This window comes from Diuraphis noxia, unplaced genomic scaffold, assembly GCF_037042655.1.
Source record: "Diuraphis noxia isolate RWA-SAM2 unplaced genomic scaffold, SU_Dnox_SAM2 contig0002, whole genome shotgun sequence".
Classification (NCBI taxonomy): domain Eukaryota; kingdom Metazoa; phylum Arthropoda; class Insecta; order Hemiptera; family Aphididae; genus Diuraphis; species Diuraphis noxia.
The window spans coordinates 66,480,273-66,500,044 of record NW_028301712.1 but is presented as its reverse complement, the minus strand read 5'-3'; the positions used below and the strand labels follow the sequence as shown (position 1 = coordinate 66,500,044).

The following is a 19,772-nucleotide window of genomic DNA, read 5'->3' as shown; positions in this document are numbered from 1 at the left end:
AGTCGTCGACAATGAACGTATTTCTGCATTAAGACGCATAATATACAGTATCGTACTTGTTTATATCTAAATCAGCGTTTAGGTATCTTAAAAGGTTGGCACCGAGCTTATACATACATAGGTAATACACTAATAAATTATATGATGTACCTATGCGAGCCATGCTGGCGTATATAATAGGCACAAAGAATAGAAAAATTATAAACCATAATATGAGATATGACTTTTAGGTAATTAGGTATGTACTGAATATAATGAACAAATGCAATTTAAATCTTGTTTCGATTACAATATTTTTTTGACATACGGCAATAAATTATATGTCTCGAAGTAGTTCTAGATTATGATCACGAAAAACTAATCGATTCACAGATCTAACCTAACCTGGTACATGTTCAACCTTCTGCGGTTGCTTATCAAACAGTTTCTATATGGCCCTAGAGCTGTGTGTGTATTTAATTTTTCCTCATATTTTCGTTTTTCAATTTCTGTACATCAAAAGAATACTGGCCTTTTAATTAGAAAATTTTAAGTTTTAGTTTTTTTAAAGAAGTTTTATTTCATTTATCTTTTCTACATTGACCGCTCATCAGTCTTACGACAGATTATCATCACACATCATCACAGAAAATAATATAAATTTTGCTTGTTTAAACGAAATCGTCAAATGGCTTCTCATAACCTACACATGGCGCATAAAATATATTTTTAAATTCACACACACTGCACATAACATGCACGCAGTCTATTTATTATTTTTAATCAATTTTTGTTTTTAACCGTATTTAAAAACATTTTACGACTAAATTATATATATATATACCTACGTTTAAATGTGTATAATGTTCACAGCTAGGTTTCAATTTAGTTTTAATAATTCCATTGTTTTATGCAAATATGTCGGAAGCGTAACAGTTCAAACGTAAAAAAAAATTAATTTAACAAAGTAGTCAGCCATCAAAAACTATATATAACAGACCTGAAACATAATTAAGGAAATAATTAAATTAAATTTTGATAAATACTATACATAAACTGTTAATTTACCTCTGCGGCTCTGTACCAGTTAAATGAAGAATAGTGATATCATAACACTGCAATATTGTTATACATCTGTGTATCTATAGGTATTCCGCGGTGTTCTGCTGGATTCTCTAACTCGTTCATTCGACAAATCTAAGACCACACAATAAAATAATATATTTGATTTCTGTAGGTATAATAAGCAAATGTGTACAATGTAATTTAAATAATTTTGAACGGACATCAGTGCGCTCCGTCAAAAATGTATATAATCATTTTTTAACAAGCTGCATATAGTATTATCGTGTTACAAGCCGTTTGTCATTATCGCTGTATCGTATTAAAATACCTAATAGTATAGGTTGAATATCTATTCATGAAACAAAACGCTTCTCGGACGTACCTGTATAATTTACGGTTCGTAATATACCTACGGTAAAAACGCATTGGTACACGACGATGGCCGGCGGGACCATGTAAAATAGATATTTTCGATTTACAATATATTACGTTATGATATATGATATGTTTTATAGGCGAACGTCCCGTCGCGCGTCTATATATAATATTATGTATGTACCTATACGGAATAACAAAGCGGTCTCTTAGTTTGCGGCCATAGGCATCTAATACACACACACACGCGCGCGCGCGCGCACGCTCAATATCGCTTACTCTCTCAATCTCACACACACACACACACACGCCCGCGCGCGAATAGTTGCGATTTCGTTAAAATTTTAATTTAGTCTTGCCGAGAAGGTATATGAATATTATGTAGGTAATATATACCGAACACGTTATATGGGCGCAATCGACGTCGTGGTTAGTGGCTCATTTTACAGGGTCACTCGTACACATCTATAGAGAGAGTTTTATAAAAACCTACATACATATAATATATTATGGAATATCCTATATGCATTGGAAAACGCGATTGACAATGCACCGACTTGGCCTTAGATCGCGGAACGAATGAACATATATAACGAACTACTCATAATAATATAATATACCTAGATTGTTAAATAATATTCACTCGCACGAGGCGCACCTAAAAATGTCTTGTTTCGAATCCCCAACAGGTCGTGTTATACACGGAGCCCACATACGCGCGCTCCCGTGTTCGTTCACATACACAATTGCGGGATTTATTGATCACCCTTTCCCGAAATATAAACCACAAACACACATACACACACCCACACGTTTATAAATACCATACATATGCGCTTTCGCAAGTTTTCCAATGCGTATCGCCGCAATCCTCTTTTGGAGTCCGGCCATAAATCCGTTTCCATAACCACGACGGTGGCGGCAGCCACGACGCCGATGTACGCTCGCTAATAGGGTAAAAAAGGAAATAAAATTCCCACAACGTCCGTCAAGTAGGTATAACTCGTGTGATGGGATACCGAGCATAGAGAACGAGAGAAAAAAAAACAATAATAAATAAATATACATTGTTCTTATGATTGTTGCAGTATATTATATTGTGTACATATTAATATACTATTTTACATTATTACTTGTTATGGTGGTAGCGGTCATAGCGGTGTAAACCAGTCGAACGGCGGGAATGTTACTCGGAGCGGAAAAAAATGGAAAATAATATTTATAATATGTAAAAAAAAGTATACACATGTCTATATAAAAATAAATAAATAACTAACAACAACTGCAGTAATTAAACTCGCGACTCGACTATAACGATTTATAACACGTTTTCTTTCTTTTTCTCATTTTTCATGTTATTGCTTTCGGTTAATTGCTTATTATTATTTTAATGTACATGACGTGTGTAACTACACCGATATTATTAAACGGCGTTTTAAACGTTCGCAAATGGCGTGCAAATAATAAAACGTCGTTGTAATAAACCATCGAGCGGAGTACGTTGTGCCGACTTCTCGGGCGCTGCTGCAGCAGTTGCCGCCCACAAAGTATACCTATACACTATTAATATATATATACCTGCAGCTGCTGCGGTATATACCTACACCCTGCAAGTGCATAAGAAATGCACACGACCCGTATTGCGTGCACCAACTTTTATGGTTTGCTATTTTTGTTATAATATGTATTTCGTTTTTTTTTTTTTTTTTTTTTTTTTTTTTTTTTTTTTTTTTTTTTAATCGTTTTGACCGAGCTGTCCATTTGATCGTTACGAATAGCAGCTATAAAATATTATCATATCGCGTCGACTATTGCAAACACTAATCAAAACACATAGCCACATAGGTATTATTAATTAATACCGTATCATACCGAGTGTGATGACATAACGCGATATCATTGTACGAGTATATTCAGGTAAACACGTGAAATGGCTGTGGCACGTTTCGTTGTTTCAAGTTTGATCGGCAAAACACCTAAACAAAAACAGTATCTAACGAAAAAAAAAAGCGCCGTTTAAAATACATATTACGCGTGTATTATAGATGTGTGCAATACAGGTACTTATAAACGTGCTAAAACATGGGCAGTAATGTAATATAATGTTATAATATATACCTGTAAAATTTAAATATATATTATGTAGGCACCCACCTACGTCGTTAAAACATCGTAATATATACGTGCGCACGCCATTAAAATCGATAAATATGCGACGAGTGTAATAACGCATATACATAATAATTAATTTGTATAAATATGTGTTTTTTGCACGCCGATTTTGACGTGGCTCTGTTAATTGTTTATTCAATCAACACGAAATTAATATTACTGCTATATTAGGTACATACGTACACTATTATAGTATTATAATAACGACGATTGATAATTAATAATAATAAACAATATGCGCTATAAAATATTGATAGTAAATTAAAACGAATAAAAAACAATTTTTCACAGTATATCTATACCTATGTTTAATACACAAATATTATCATAACGACCTCAACTGTTCGAATAACAAATAATTTGTGAAAAAATCCTACCCAACAGATAAAACTGCTTGGACGAAGATAAACGTGAATCGTTATTATTAAGTGTTGAATATTTCGCGTCAGATTTTTTTAAATTTAAAATTTATCATCGAATATAATATTATATTAATGATTATAAAATATTAATTAACAGTAGGTTAAATAAAACTATTATACTGCTATATCATAATAAGTCTATCATTATTTTATTAATCAGAAATCGGCTTACCTATATTAGCCGTTACTGGCTAACATTTAGCTCCATAACGAAATGTTTGACTACTGAAACCGAGTAGGTATAGCTAAGTAGGAATCGTAAGTGCAATAATACTGAATAGGTATGCAATAGTTGTGCAGCATGCGTTGAAAACCTGTAGCAATCCATTAAATTCACTAATAATTGAATCGAAGGTGCACATTGTAAAATATGATGTTCTGAAAAAAAACGCAAATTACGAACGCGATTAGAATTTTGTATGATAATATATGTACAGTTGAATATTTTAACATTATTATTACGAGTATTATACATATACGATTGAGACAACCCGTGTTTTTCTTATAATAAATTATATCTGAGCATATATTATGTGTAGTACCTACTACCTATATCTAGTACCTATATATACACTCGATCATGATGGGAACATGAAAATCAACTAAATTAAATTACTATTAAATGATGTATTGCAATACGCAGCCAACAAATGTTTTATACTTAATATATTAATATAGTTACTAGTTAGGTTTAATGCGGCTATATGATATGTATGTATCAACGTTGATTATAATATATACGTTATAGATAAACAAAATACTTGCATGCATACCATTATATGGTGAATTAGGTTTTCGAGCTAAAAGACGAATTTATTATTATAACAATATTTTCAAGTGTTGTTATAAAAAATCAAATATACAATTATACGTGTATGCATTCGAAATTATTCAATAATATTCATTATGAAATCTCCGTATGTTTACAAATCGACTGCAGCAAAAGCAAAACACAATGGTTTTGAATTATTCAATAATTACTTAGCAAAAAAAAAAAAGCTATTGGATTAAAATATTGAATTAAAAGACCTAAGGTTGATTTACTCTATATAAGTCGTCGTTGATATAAAAAAATACAAATATAGGTCATTTTGTGTTATTCAGTCGTGAGTGGTCGATGGCGTTATCAATATCAGCCTTTCAGCAATTATACGTATATATATTATATATAAAGCATATACCTATTATTTCAAACGATTTATAAATTTTTTTTTTACATTGGCCACCACGTGTTTTATAATATCATATCACAACATAATATTCCCTCAGAGGTACCTAATCATTATTATTATTATTTCAACGGTAATCGATCAGCGGTAGGTATATCCGTAATATATGTATATGATGAAGCTATACCTATGTATAATATATTATAGGTTTTCAAAATGTCCGCATTTTATCCTACGCCTTTATCGTCACAGTATTATAATACAGGCACATCGTTTTTTATAAAATTATAAAATAATATGTTTTGACAGTATATCCTATATACAACGCTTATAATATATGTGTAGATCTTGTCAACCAGTTTCCGTCGCTTTCGACACAATATTTATTAGAAAAAAAAAACCCGAACTCCAAGGCGCCGGCGACGCTGCCGGTGAAATCGTTCGATTATTTTCCAATAAACACGATGAATAATATACGTCGTATAACATGTATACCTAGTAACAACGCAATAATCGCCTAGCGTTAGAATTTATAATATTAATACACTAAATATACGTGTGCTAGCTAAAATAATACACCGCGAGCGTATTATCGATTTAAAACGAGAAATTTATACGTTTTACGCGCCGCAAAAGGGTTTACAATGTATGTAAACGGACTCGGCGCGCAATAGATTTCCGGCCGAATTCGCGATCGCGCGCGGCAGAGTTATCGTTAAAATATGCGTACAATAAGCGTATATCAATTATTATAATAATATATATATATATACATGTATATAATATAATTATTACGGCCGGGCATCGGGAGGCATCGATGGATTATGTGTGATTATATTTAAATTTGTCGCTTTTCCGGCGTTTCAGGCCGAACCGAATAACAAATTGCAACAATAATAATAATAATAATATTAATATTAATTATATAGTTGAACATGTGTGCAGCGGCAAGCGGCTGAGCGTTTTTCGAGCAGCGCTAAAAGCCACGCGAAACCCTCTCGTAACACGTAGGTACAGAGTGGTCATGATGGCATTATCGTGAATCTGACGGTATCTCGACAAGACTACATAAGACAATTTTATGTTCAGAAAATGTAAATATACCTACTGCTGTTTTAAATTTCCCCATGACAACCATGTAGGTAGGTCGTATAGATTACGTCCAATTAAAATTATCAAAAAAAAAAAAAAATAATCGTTTCAAGAATTCATCAAAACGTTTCCTAAAAAATTGCCCGTCCGTTCATGATTAAACAATCGTCCTGTATGTATTATTTTCGTGTATAATGTGTGCATTAAAACTTTCGTAATCCGGTCATGTATCAAGTAGCGTACACCCGCTTCCGTGGTGGCGGTCAAGCGACGGGCGTGCGCGAGTCTACCCCGTCGAGGTACGCATAGTATTCAAATAGGTGTATAGGTGGACGTGACGTGCCGTGGCCGAGGACCTTTTTCCGACCATGTGTGCGCTCAACGGGTATGTGTGTATGTGTGTGCTTGCGTGAGTTTCCGACCGAAGGACCGGAAGGAAGGAAGGAAGGAAGTGACCCCAATTATACGCGCGATGTGCGCGTATGAGTGTGTCTGTGTATACGCCACAAACTCACACACACACATATATATATATATATATATATATATATATATATATATATATATATATATATATATAATAATATAATAAAATATATCACTGATATCATGCCGCCATAAAATAGGTAATAAATTGCATGTTTATACAATATAAACGAAGTCCAAAATACGTCGCGAAATGTCACGCGGATTTCCGGATAACGTGTCGAAGTGCCGACTATACTGCAAGTCCTAAACACGCGGTGCGCACTCGTCGACGAGTGTTTGGTTGATGTGTACGTCGAGTATGAAAATATTATCATCGGCCGCGGGTCGTCGAGGAGTCGGCAGTGTGGGCTTCCGAAAAGTTTTCGACCGTTATAATAATAATAATAATAAGTATTATTATTATTGTATCCTTGTTGTTTTAACGCGAACCTCGTTCGGGTCGAGGACCGCTCGCGAGCCGGGAGAAAAACGAGATTTACTCGATCGTACACACCGCGGTGTGTAATGTCGTTAAGATAATAATATATTACTATAAGCGACAAATTAAATTCCGGTTGACCGGTATGTATAGTGTGTGCGTGTGCTTCGATGCGGGGTGGTGACCACTTGGTTTTGAGCAAACAGCCTTATCGTCCGTGCGCGGTTGACTTCCGAGGAAAACGATACTACATGCGCATAAATATAATAATATTATAATACGAGTAGGTACATAATAAATTATTATCTAGGCGCAAGAGAGTGGACAACGGCCTCTCGGACTACGCGATAACCACCGGTGCCGCTGCCACTTCCTCTTCGTATGCCCTAAATCTTGTGTTTGCAATAACATAGTACGACTTGTGTACGTATATTAGAATATAATATACATAATAGCTACAGTTTACGATATATTATATAGAGTGTTGGGCTATTAAGTATGCAGTGTGACCCGTTCTCCCGAAATTCGTGTTCCTGTTGTTCGTCGAGGTGGTCGTTATTTTATACGTTGGACTAGGTGTGATGTGGTCTATAATACGCGTTTTTACGGCTGCGGAACTGAGTATGTTAACGATATTTATCACTTGGATTGTACAATCAATAAATTAATGATAGTTGAAAGAGTACGAGTATACAATAAATATTGTATACGAATTAAGTGAGACACATTATACGCGCGCCGTTAAAATTACGTTATAAAAATCATAATAAATTAAATGCCATAGCGTAGAATGTTTTTTAAGTATTCAAAACAACTAGCTTAGCTCGTGTGCGATCATCAAACATTTAAACCTTATAATATATAGTACCTATGTACAATGTTTTATTCAACTGTGATGTAGACATAAATCCACCTGTATACGTAGCATTCAAAAGTCATTTAAAAATAAATTTATCATGTAATAATATATTATCCTATCTTCGGATCACATATAATTGTTATCATTAATTAGTACAATAATAACAATTACGATCCAATTTGCCTTGACACATTAGACACATGCACGTCATATACAGCGTTCCATATATGTGACATACAATTTATACGAGTATATAAGGTATTTTTATGTAAAGGATTAAAAATCAAATGTTATATAATCGGTTTGCCGTCGATAGAGATGGCTAATAAATCCGTTGAACACGCGACTCATAAATGTTTATAGTTTATATTATGTTTTATGTAATAATGCGATGTACAATAATAATTTTGTTGTAATATTATAACAATATAAAGTTATGTAATCAGCTATAAACATTATCTATCATAATCATAATAAGGATGAATCGTCTGGGTTTAATGAGCAAAAATGTGCAGGCGCCACCGATAAATGTTTTTTCACTTCATTATCTAGTTTAACAATAACAGAATATATTATGTGAATTTTGTTTGATATATATTACAACGCAATGCACTCGTTTCGCACAACTTTTATTATAAATTAATTTATTCGCGCATGACGTTATTAATTAGTGATTGTCAGTGGATTAGATTTATAATTTCCTCGTTCGCCTTGATCGGGTCCAGTGCGGAATCGCTTTGGTTTAGCATGCATACTCGTTAAATGTTCCGATCATCGGTGGCGATATTTGGAAATATGTTCACATTTATGCGTACGAATTCGAAACCGGTAGTTTGCCTACGTGACAATAATTATGGTTACACGGAAACCACTCGTGATGTGTGATAGCTTAAATATGTTAATTTTTTTTTTCTAAACCAACGTTGTTTTATTTATTTTTTTGCAAATTACCGAAAAGATTCTTCTCGTGGACCGCGGTAGAATTGAGAATTGAAATTTATAATCCACAACTCGGTAAATTTGTATCGATAATCATTTACGGCGACTCGCGAATTATTATACAGTGCGAAACAAATTGCCTCGGGCGATGAAGAAAATTATGTAAACTAAAGAAAAAACAATACTAATATTGTGTAATGAAACGCATGTAATATTATATTGTGTCGGACGTACTAAAATATAATATAAACACGCCTAATATTATTATGTATATTTTACGAGAATTTATATTATTACACGCGAATGACCTATGTGCGCGTGGGTGGGGGGCGGGTGTGGCGGTGTGGCGAGGCTTTTCGGGTTTCGTGGCACGGTGCGGGAGGGACGGTGTGCGTGTGTCACCCCTTAAGGGGCAAAATGGCAGGGCCCGGCGGCGAGCGGCTGCCGGACGGATATTTAGCATGCCCAGGAGACCCGTTTAAATCAATATAAGAAACCCTCTTATAACGTGTATACAAACATGTATACACACACACACACACACACGCACGCACACAAACACATACACATTCATATATATACTTATACATGTATAAATCTCGTCGCTCGCAATATTATATATTATTATATGTGTAATAACGTACAGTGTGCGCTCTATTACGGCCTGGTGAGGATGAGGTTAAACCACGTCATGTTCATTTTCCATTGATGAGGAAGCAATAATAATATTGATAATAATAATAATAATAACAGATTCGCGACTGCGGCAAGGATAAAATTATTTTTAATGCGTCAACCAAGATTTACACATCGTAGGTACGCGTTATGTAATTATACCTATCTGTAATATATACCTTCTATAGGTTAGGTTAGGTACCTACTATATTAAATAGATACTTTTAAGCTTTATGGAGGTAGGTGGCGAACGGTTTACTGTAAACGTATAAATATAGTGAAACAAACTGCAGCACTTACCGGTGGCGGGCGGTGGCGTTGAACGGTGGTGACGGTGATGATTCCAGCGCGGACGCGTTCGACGAAATGCGACGAATTTCAACTAAGGGCTAGGTACCGTACACATATCATACATGTGTGGGTACGTGCACTGTCATCGGCATTATTGTGCCCTGTATATACAATAATACACGAACGCACGCACGCACGTCGGGCAATAAATTACGTAAAGTGAAAGTTTCCAAAGGTGAAACTCGTTTTCGGCATCCCCTTTGTTTGTCTTTTGGACACCCTCAGGTATATAATAACATAATACTGTATCGTCCTCACAATAGGCCTCACCCGGGGACACCGCCATCATTGCCACTGCACGCGGTGACTGAAGCGGCATATATATATGCGCTGTGCCTACATTGCGAACTCGGGTTGCACACGTATGCACATATATGTGTGTGTGTGTGTGTAGGTATTATAGGTAGGTCTGTACCCCTAACCTCGAGACCCGTTGACAATGCCTGCATTTCGATTCTGTACGCTCCACGATCACCGCCGCCGCCGGAGACTCGTCCGACTATCCAAACAGTAGCGTTAGACCTTATTGAGTAGCGTGAAATCGGTTTTACGACTTACAAAAAAAAATCATTTTTAGAATCCGGTAGCAAATATTTCGACACATTTTTGTTCTCATTTATGTTTTATTTGCGCACTCCGTATTTTTTTACGCGTTCGCGTCGCTACAGGACGTCTTATTGTATTATGTTCTGTGGTCATTTGCAATCAAAATAACGCGTAAGAATTTTTTGTTAGCTCGCGGACGATACGCGATTTATATTTTACAACCTTTTTTTAGGCACACTCCTTGAAAACCAATCCGCTGTCGATTTGATCGTAAACGGTTCCGGTACTTGATATAGTATAAAGTATAAACGTGTACGGAGCTGACTGTTTAACCGCTGCACCGATACGCGATATACCCTTTTATGTTATAAATTTACGAGTGTTTATAATATGAAGAAGTCGTTCTTCGAATGCTCATGGAATTTTATTATTTATTAGTTTATAATTACTTTATATTATTACAAACAGTTCACCTATATAATATTATTATTGTACGTATACACACAGGTATGTAATATGTATAGACGACGGTAATTATTTCCTACGGCATTTTCAAAATATTATCGGATAAATATATGTATATACACATACCTATATGTACTTATTACTTTGATATATATTATTAATTATACGATAGTTACCTATTACAGATTTATTATACCTTTAATAAGACGGTTCGTATTATATATATATTATATATGCAACACAAGAAAATTCGTCAGGTCGCGATGATAATAATAATTAACGAGTACTAAATTAACACTCGTTTATATTAACACGCACTCGCCCCACGCAGCCTTAAATACATTTTATGTTTAGGATGTGGTGGTAAGATCGGTAGATTCCGGCGGCAAGGTGAACGCGTAATTGTATTTCACAACGACACTGTACACAACTATTATAGTGCTCACGTACTACATCTATACGTGCCGGAGTAATTTTTCTACCAACGATGTGTGAGATTTTTTTAAATAAAACAAATTATTCTATAATCAGAAATTAGAACATACACCCAAATGGCCGATTAACACCGTTGTAATATAATATACGGGTCGAAAAACGTGTCATAGGTTTTCGGAAGGCTTGAAGTGGTTATATAATATACACCTAGTAGGTCGGATACCCAATGATTTTGATCGTTATTTTATTTATTTTTTCTTGCATTTTTATTCGTCCCGCGACTGTTCCAAAATTTCAAAATATTCTAATATTTTATGTTGCTGTGTAACTGCGTTATTCGTGAGAGTCGAATGGTAAATGGTTTTTGTATCACAAACTCGTTTTTGCTCTATTCGGCCGCAGTGTGGGGGTGGTAGAATTACTTTGGGCAATACATCACCGGTAACATCTCAATTAGAAAGAAAGAGAGAACCGTCCGTTTTTTCTTCCCCAGCCGCCACAGTAACCGACAACTCTATGCCATGGTTGTGTGCGTGTGTGTGTGTGTGTGTGTGTGTGTGTGTGTGAATGGCGCGCGCGGTTAAAAGTCTCCGCGCTCATGTCCATATATATATACGTATATAGGGTTTGATGCATGGCCTCGCGGCCCGCCCTCCGGTCGACCATTTGTGCGTGTGTGCGTGTGCGTGTGCAGAAACTAATTTCTCTCCAGACAACATATATATATATATATATATATATATATATATATATGTATAATATAGAACGGAGAAAAAGTTTAAAGCTCGCCAGCCCGGGTGGTTGGGGTGGGAAAAAAATACAAGTATTATTGCCGCAAAAACTAAGATCGCATATATATAGCCATATAGGCACCCATATATATGTGGGGGAAAAATTAAAATTGTTTCCTATCGTAAAACAACACACACATAATATTCGCGCTCTGCGTATATATATATATAAATAATAACGCGTACACATATATATATATGACACTTGCGTAAGCCGTTCGGACGCGCGTGCGGTAGATTCTTAAATATATGACCGAGTGAGGAATGCTTTTCGCAGGCGACGTGAAAAGTCGAGGTGCTTGTGATTTATTCTCTCCGTTGCGTGTCCCTGTTCGCGTTGTATACAGACTGAAACTTTGAGAGTTAGAGGCAGAGGGAGAGAGTGAGTTGGAATGAGCGGACAGAGACCCCTTTGGTATTGTGCCCAGATTACGCCAAATTGTTCGGCACACACTCGCGGACACGGCAATATAGCATCCCGTAGGCGATGTATGGACCCACACGGTAGGGCAAGTGTATACAGCGTGCTCGTGGAAATTCAACCACGACGCTAGGGAGTCTATATATATTATACTGTATGATGCATGTTGTATTCACATGAACCCATAAGTATGTATGCATAATATGATTGCCGACGAGTTTATGTCAGGTGCATGCGCAGTCTCCGGTTTTCTCTCGCTCTGTATACGTATAATACGAAACGATGTATTTATTATATGTATGCCTATATGTGTACGACGGTCAACGTGTATCATCATCTTTATTATTATTACTATAATAATACTATTTTATATATATATATAATATATGTTCCGATATAATTATTACACGTGCACTGTTGTGGTATATATCTCCCCCATGCGCGCGGCCATTTGATCTTTAGCAATTTTTGTGCGGAACGTGAGGTACTTATGTCCATAAACCATTTGCACCCGTATTCGCTAAAGGGAGTGGGTACTTAGTGTGCAACGTAGAATAATGCGCCAAACGTGGCTCATTCGCGCAAAGATGTCATATAGGCACGACACGTTTCAATGTTTATAGTCACACTATATAACATAGTTTATATACATTATTAGTATGTGTTAAAATATCTATATATGCATACGACGGTCATGCGTGACGACAATGAAGTACCGAATTTTATGACAACCGGTTTTCGTTTTAATTACTTGTACCGTTTTATACTAAAACACTTAGGCACGATATCAAAATAATTAATAGCAGCGTCGTTAGTTAAAATTAAATCTCATTTTTACCATGTTGTTAGTTCATTATGCACGGAACTTTACCCCTGCGAATATAATATTAATCGTAGATGATATATATTAAATTGATCAAACACCGGAGTTTCGAATAATTCCAAAACGCAAAGTGACATCGTCACGTGCCGCCGCTTACATCTAAAAAGAGCGATGGCAATTTAGTCGCTTTGGAATATTATTATTTATTTTTATACAATATACATCATGTATATAAACATTTTATATCCAACAGAAGGTACATATACTCACGCGTTGCGGAATACTTGTTGGAATTAACAGCGTCGTGAAACGTGCAGGCGCAGTACCTATATACTTTGCCCGTATTATGTGTATATATAAAATTATATGTATTATATAAGTATGTATGGTGGGTACGTCTCGGAAAGTTATTGCCGAAAAAACGTTGAATAAACGCGGTGAAGTGGCGATAAGACAAACCACGATGCCCGGTAATGGATTCGTGTGTATACATAATGAGCAAAGTATTCACAAAAGGAGGCGATAGGCATTGAAAATATGAGTGCATATAACTCTTAAAAAATAAATAATATATATATATATAATCCATACGAACACACACACACACAATACATATACTCCACCCCGGCGAAGGGGGTTCGCGCCGATGCAATTTTTTCCTACATATATATACCTACCCTGCCACAGCCGTCGCGCGGGAGCCCGCGATTTATTGCCGGCCAGATAAAAACCGTGCGGTAAATCATCGCCGGTACACAAAAGGAGCTTTTACTTTATTTTATTTTTTTAAACGATTTAATTTTTTCTCCGCCTCTCCTCCTAATTTTATTTCGCGTTTTTTATTTTTGCGCTCGCCCGATAAGAAGACCTTTTTTTTCTCCGACGGTCCCTTTAATAAGTCGACGACGAGCAGTATGCGCGCACGCTATATAATCGTCGCGCGCTGGATACCGAGAGAATAATATAAGGAGGAAAAAAATAACTCCAAGGTGGTTGTAAGATCGGTGATCTTAATTGCCTGTACTTCGCCCCGGCCGACGGTCGTCGCCACCCGGACGTTGCAACGGCGGTGGCGTGCAGTAGAGTTCCTGCAGCAGCACCGGTATTACATCATATATATACGTTTCTGCGTATTGTATATATTTATGTGTGCGTATATGCGTATATATACGGGGGAGGTTATTTTTCAAATGATAAACGTCACTGCCCCGCCGCCACCAAGCACCTTATAGTCGCTAATGGAGTTCACTGTTAAAATAATTATTACAACCCCCCCCCCCCCGCTCCCCGCTTAAACGCCGCCACCTCCCCCTGGCCACCGCTCCGCTTTTCACAGACGGCGTAGTGGTGGGTTGTGGCCCAGGCTTTTTCCGACGGGACCCGCGCCCGTTTGTCCCGTATATAACTATACATGGTACAACGACATTAATCTTGCGCCGTGTCGCTTTCCGGCATTCCGGATCGTAATTCATTTTCGCCTCAGGGTACATATATATATAATATCATAAAGCAGTGCAGCGTGCTAAAAGAAAACTAGCTGTATGAAAATTGCGCTTAGTATTACGTAGAAACACAGAGTTACACGTTTATAATAAGCGAGAAACCTCGGAGCAGCGGCAGCAGCATTAATACAAATACTTATATATATATATATAAAACACGCGCGCGCGCGCGCACACACACACATATATATATATAGACCCTGCAAGTTTTGTCTCCGAATTTCGGTCAAATATAAGTCTCCGGAAGAGTGCCAAAAATGGCACTTTAATACTGGTGTATCAGAACGTCGGTAATATACATACAAACATGCAGCGAACGTTTTCAGAAATTACATTTTCGATTTGTCCACGCACACATACGATGTTAAAAGAAATACACTATTCTCATTCATATAAATATATCTGACTTACATAAAAGTATACGTGAAATGGCGTCGCAATCAATTTTTCGTCCGAACTGCAGCAGTATACTTTTAGGCGCATAGATTATAATAGTAATCACCTCGCCGATATAAATATACGTAGGTTCTTCGTGTAATATATGTCATAAAAATGTGTACCTACGAACAGAGAGAAGATTTTCAATCGTTCATATACAGTAGATAGGTACAGGTGCAACATTAAAATATTGTAGCGTCTGTTATACTGCAGCAGGTACATTTCTATCGATTCGGATCTGGTCGTGGTCGTTCTATAAGTATATATATTTTATTACGCGTTACGCGCGTCGCCCTCCCACCGAAGGACCCTTGTGCGCGATACGTGATCATCGTACACGATGCATGGTATTCGTTCGATAATATTTTTATCCCGTATCGGGCTTATAGTAGAGACTCGTTTACGAAAAAGTACGCAAAACACATCGTCGAGGAGAACGTCCGTATAAACATAATATAGGTACCTATAACTGTATGTTTATAATATATATATAACCTACGGTGTTTGTGCGTCGGGCAAACGTTAATATGTACACACGATCTACGTAGTTTAATTAAGCGGGGCAATGGTGAAGTCATTGAGAATAAAAACAAAAACTAAAATAAAAAAAAACCAAACGCGTATTATATGTGCTCACAGCGCGCGCAAGACGCGAGGATGGCCGCAGGACGACCACCGAATAATTTATCCGTCCGAGTCGCATGATTTATCTGACGCCCGACGTGCATATATACGCGCGACCGGGCCCGCCCTTGGTTTCTGTGGGACCATACACACACACAAACGTGGCGCACGTATATATTAAAAATATGTTTTTTTAAATAGGAATAAAAAAAAACTAGAAAAAACCCGAAACATTGACGAGTTTACGAGCGGACTCGTGTATCATTCGCCGGTCTATATAGAAACGAATCACGTATAAAAAAAAAAAAAAAAAATTAAAACGAAACAAAAAAAAAACCGCCGTGGTCGTAATCCGCGGCGTACTACTGCGAGTTAAACCTATACACTAGAATACTAGATTGTATTATAATATATACATTTACGTAGCATATATATAATATATACCCAACAAGGTATAGGTACAGCGTGCTATTCGAAAAAGGGATAAAACGCGTAATATAATCCGTAGCTGCAGCGGTGAACTGAAGCAAAAGCTAGTTGTTGTGCTATCGGTTTCGATTGGGTTTGAAAATTTTTCCGTTTCGTTTCGGAAACGAAGCACCTGCAAGGCTTTCGATGATAACATTTCGGCCAACACAGCGTGTCGTGTAAAAACAAATCTCGTGCCGCGCGCGATTCGACCGTTTTGAGGTGGTTAGTACGAACTGAATTAATATATTTTATTCCTATATATGTTACGGCTAAAGTCCGAATAATTAAGGTAATGTGCACATTATCCGGATAATGTACATATTATCCGATTTCGGACTTTACCCGTGAATAAAAACTATTAGGAAATGGATTAAGAAGTATATATTACCCGGCTAAAGTAACTTTAGCCATCGTGTTATGGCTAATGTAAAATATTATTAATAAGTTCATAATATATATTTTATTTCAATAAAATTGATTAATATATAAGTTAACAATTTAATATTAAACTACATTTGATGCAATACTAACTTTATTTCTATTTATTAGATAACATTATTTTTATTATTTATTTAAACATGGTAAACTTTGATGACACATAATATACACACGTATTACACTAACGATCGGCCATACGAATTTCGGTTCAAGTGCATTATATAATATGCGGTCAAGTAGTGCGGACGGAAATTGATTCGGGATCGATTAATATTACACGTCTGCGTGTTCGTTCTTTTTTTCCCCGTTCTGTACACGGTAGTCGTGTGAGATTTTCGAAGGCAGCTGTGGCTTAGGAGCGAGCGAGAGAGAGAGGAAATGTACATTATAACTTAACAGTGGTGGCCGTAGGCTGTATTTCAAACATGGCTGCAGCGCTACACGGCCGACGACAACGTCGAATTACGGATGAGCGATCCTTCTGCTTGCTGCGAAGATTACGTTTTTTTTTTTTTTAAACCGTTTCGTTGTCTTCGCATCCTAATGTTGAAATTTAGTCCGTCGACGTTACGAAAAAAAAAAACACAAAATATTACACGTTAATCCCAGAAGTCGTACTTACCCACACCGCGCTGCAAACGACTCTTCGGCACGTTCCATTATGCATATATTATACATATATACTAATAACAATATATATGGCTTTAAGAACAGTTTGAACATGTTTGAAATGGTAACAATGTCGAAGCGCACATAATAAATTACCAAAATAATGTTGAACTATATTATATGATATACATAGGTAACAATAATGAATAAAGTATATATTTTGCAGCCAAATAATTCATTACTGCAGAGATATAACTTTTATTTATAAACTATAAACGGAATATTTAGTTGATAAATTAATTACTCTTCCTGCAGTACGTCGAGTCCATCACGCTTTTCCATTTTTTCCTTCTTCTGTTAAACATCCTGTTAAAGCACCGCGTAACGAATCCTGCAGCTAGTCGTACACCGCCGTCTTGCACGCGCGCTAAAAACGAGAAAAACGGACGTTTTTCATTTCGACTACTTCCCGAATAAAACATGACATAATCATAATATGCAGGGCTAGACATTAGGATCTACGGGAGTTCCGAAAGTATAATATAACACGTGTATAATATACGAATATATATTATACATACTACGTATAAAGAAACCCGGCTTATTCTTATGGCATCGGTGCAGAGACATGTATATCGCATTAGTTATTATTAAATGAGACATCGTTGTCGCCATCGCTATCGTCATCATAATATACAACAACTGCAGCACAGGAGACGGCGTAAAATAATACTATCATCATCCCGGCAATCGTGGGCCGCCGCAGCCGTCTATTAAGGGGGAGCCGAGTGTGGTAGGTATATAAGTATACACACACACACACATATATATATATACATAAACATAATAGGTATTAGGTATATTATATAATATGATGGCGGGACGAGTTGGCGGTGGCTACCGTAAGGCGCGTTCACACCACAGTAATAATTTAATTTCGGAATTATTTCGCCGACGACGATGATTTTTTATATATTATATATATATATTTTTAACAGTTTTGTACATAAGAGAGTTTTACAATGAAGTTTTCTTTTTTTTAATTATTTATTAAGATTAATGTTGTGGATTTATCTATATTCCTCATGAACCTCAAGCACCAGGGCTTTGAGATTATATGGGCCATGTTCTTAAAAATTTGTTTTGAAGGATTTGGATTTTGTTTATTTTTGAAGAGGAAGCTGCTGCCCAGACTGGGCAGGTATAAGTGCTCAATGTACGGATTATTTAGGTGTATAGTAAGATGGACGATTTCATTTGGAGAGTTGATTGAAAGGTAACTTGGGGATATAGTGTGTTTATTCTTGTACCTATAGCCTTGAGTGAAATTGTATTTAAATGAATTTTTTATGTCAGTTTTTATTGCGCGCGTAATTTGGGACACATTTTTAGTGTTGGCACTTGGGATAGATAATATGTTTACGCGGGACCCGAACTCTGGCGCACGTACTTCGGTTACCTACGTATTATGAATGACGAGCGCGATCGGTGAGATTGTTGACGATTCGACGATATAGGTAATATAACGTCCTTGGTACGTGACGAGGGACGAAGATAAGTACATCGAACGAAATTTCGTTAACAAAACAAAACAATAATCCTTTCGCGAACAGTTTTTCAACAATAAAGTCATATTATAATATATTATTATATACTATCTCACTGATAGCTCTCACTGCGGCGACTGTATCGATTCACTCGCGCCGGACATCATCCCGCCCGAGCGCTTAAATAATATCGCATAATGAATCGTAAAATCCGCACGGGCCTGCATATAATAATAACAATAATATTATAATATTGTTACGACGTTGTAATTGAGACGATACACTCTCTAACACACACACACACACACATCTATATATATATATAATAGGTGTACACCCTATACTTTTATATACATATATAACATAGTATAGAATTATACGTCGGCGACAGCAGCGGTCGGGCAGGCGCACACAATGGTTTTCGGAGATTTATTGTCCCAAAGACATCGAAATAATTTACGTGGAAACAAATAAATTACACGAGCGCGGATGGGACCCCCTCTGCCCCCCCCACCACGCCGGTCCGACGGTTTGCCGGTCGGTGGCGGCGGCGGGTCGGGTTTGTCTTAATTTTCGGCTACACGCGGCGGCGAGTCTCATTGCGCTCTTCTACTGCTGCTGCTGCTGCTGCTGTTGCTGCACACGACCTTTACTACT

The 19,772-nt window shown here is 36.6% G+C and overlaps 1 protein-coding gene and 1 long non-coding RNA gene across 7 annotated transcripts in view; one reads left to right on the top strand and one right to left on the bottom strand.

Moving 5' to 3' along the window:
- Positions 1–19,772, top strand: part of LOC107170131 (homeotic protein ultrabithorax-like) — a 149,127-nt gene that overhangs the window by 12,908 nt on the left and 116,447 nt on the right. The gene's annotated exons all lie outside the window — the stretch shown is intronic.
- The window catches only part of LOC107170132 (uncharacterized), an 80,709-nt gene that overhangs the window by 11,054 nt on the left and 49,883 nt on the right, over positions 1–19,772 (bottom strand). For 2 of the 5 annotated variants that reach the window (XR_016190112.1, XR_016190113.1), the window contains 3 exons: positions 4,186–4,391; positions 1,048–1,176; positions 828–979 (listed from right to left, as the gene is read on the bottom strand). This is a non-coding gene — a long non-coding RNA (uncharacterized LOC107170132). Of the gene's footprint in view, positions 1–823; positions 980–1,047; positions 1,177–4,185; positions 4,392–9,954; positions 10,084–17,872; positions 18,215–19,772 lie in introns of those variants that run through there. The other 3 variants (XR_016190111.1, XR_016190114.1, XR_001506269.2) reach the window with 3 other exon arrangements.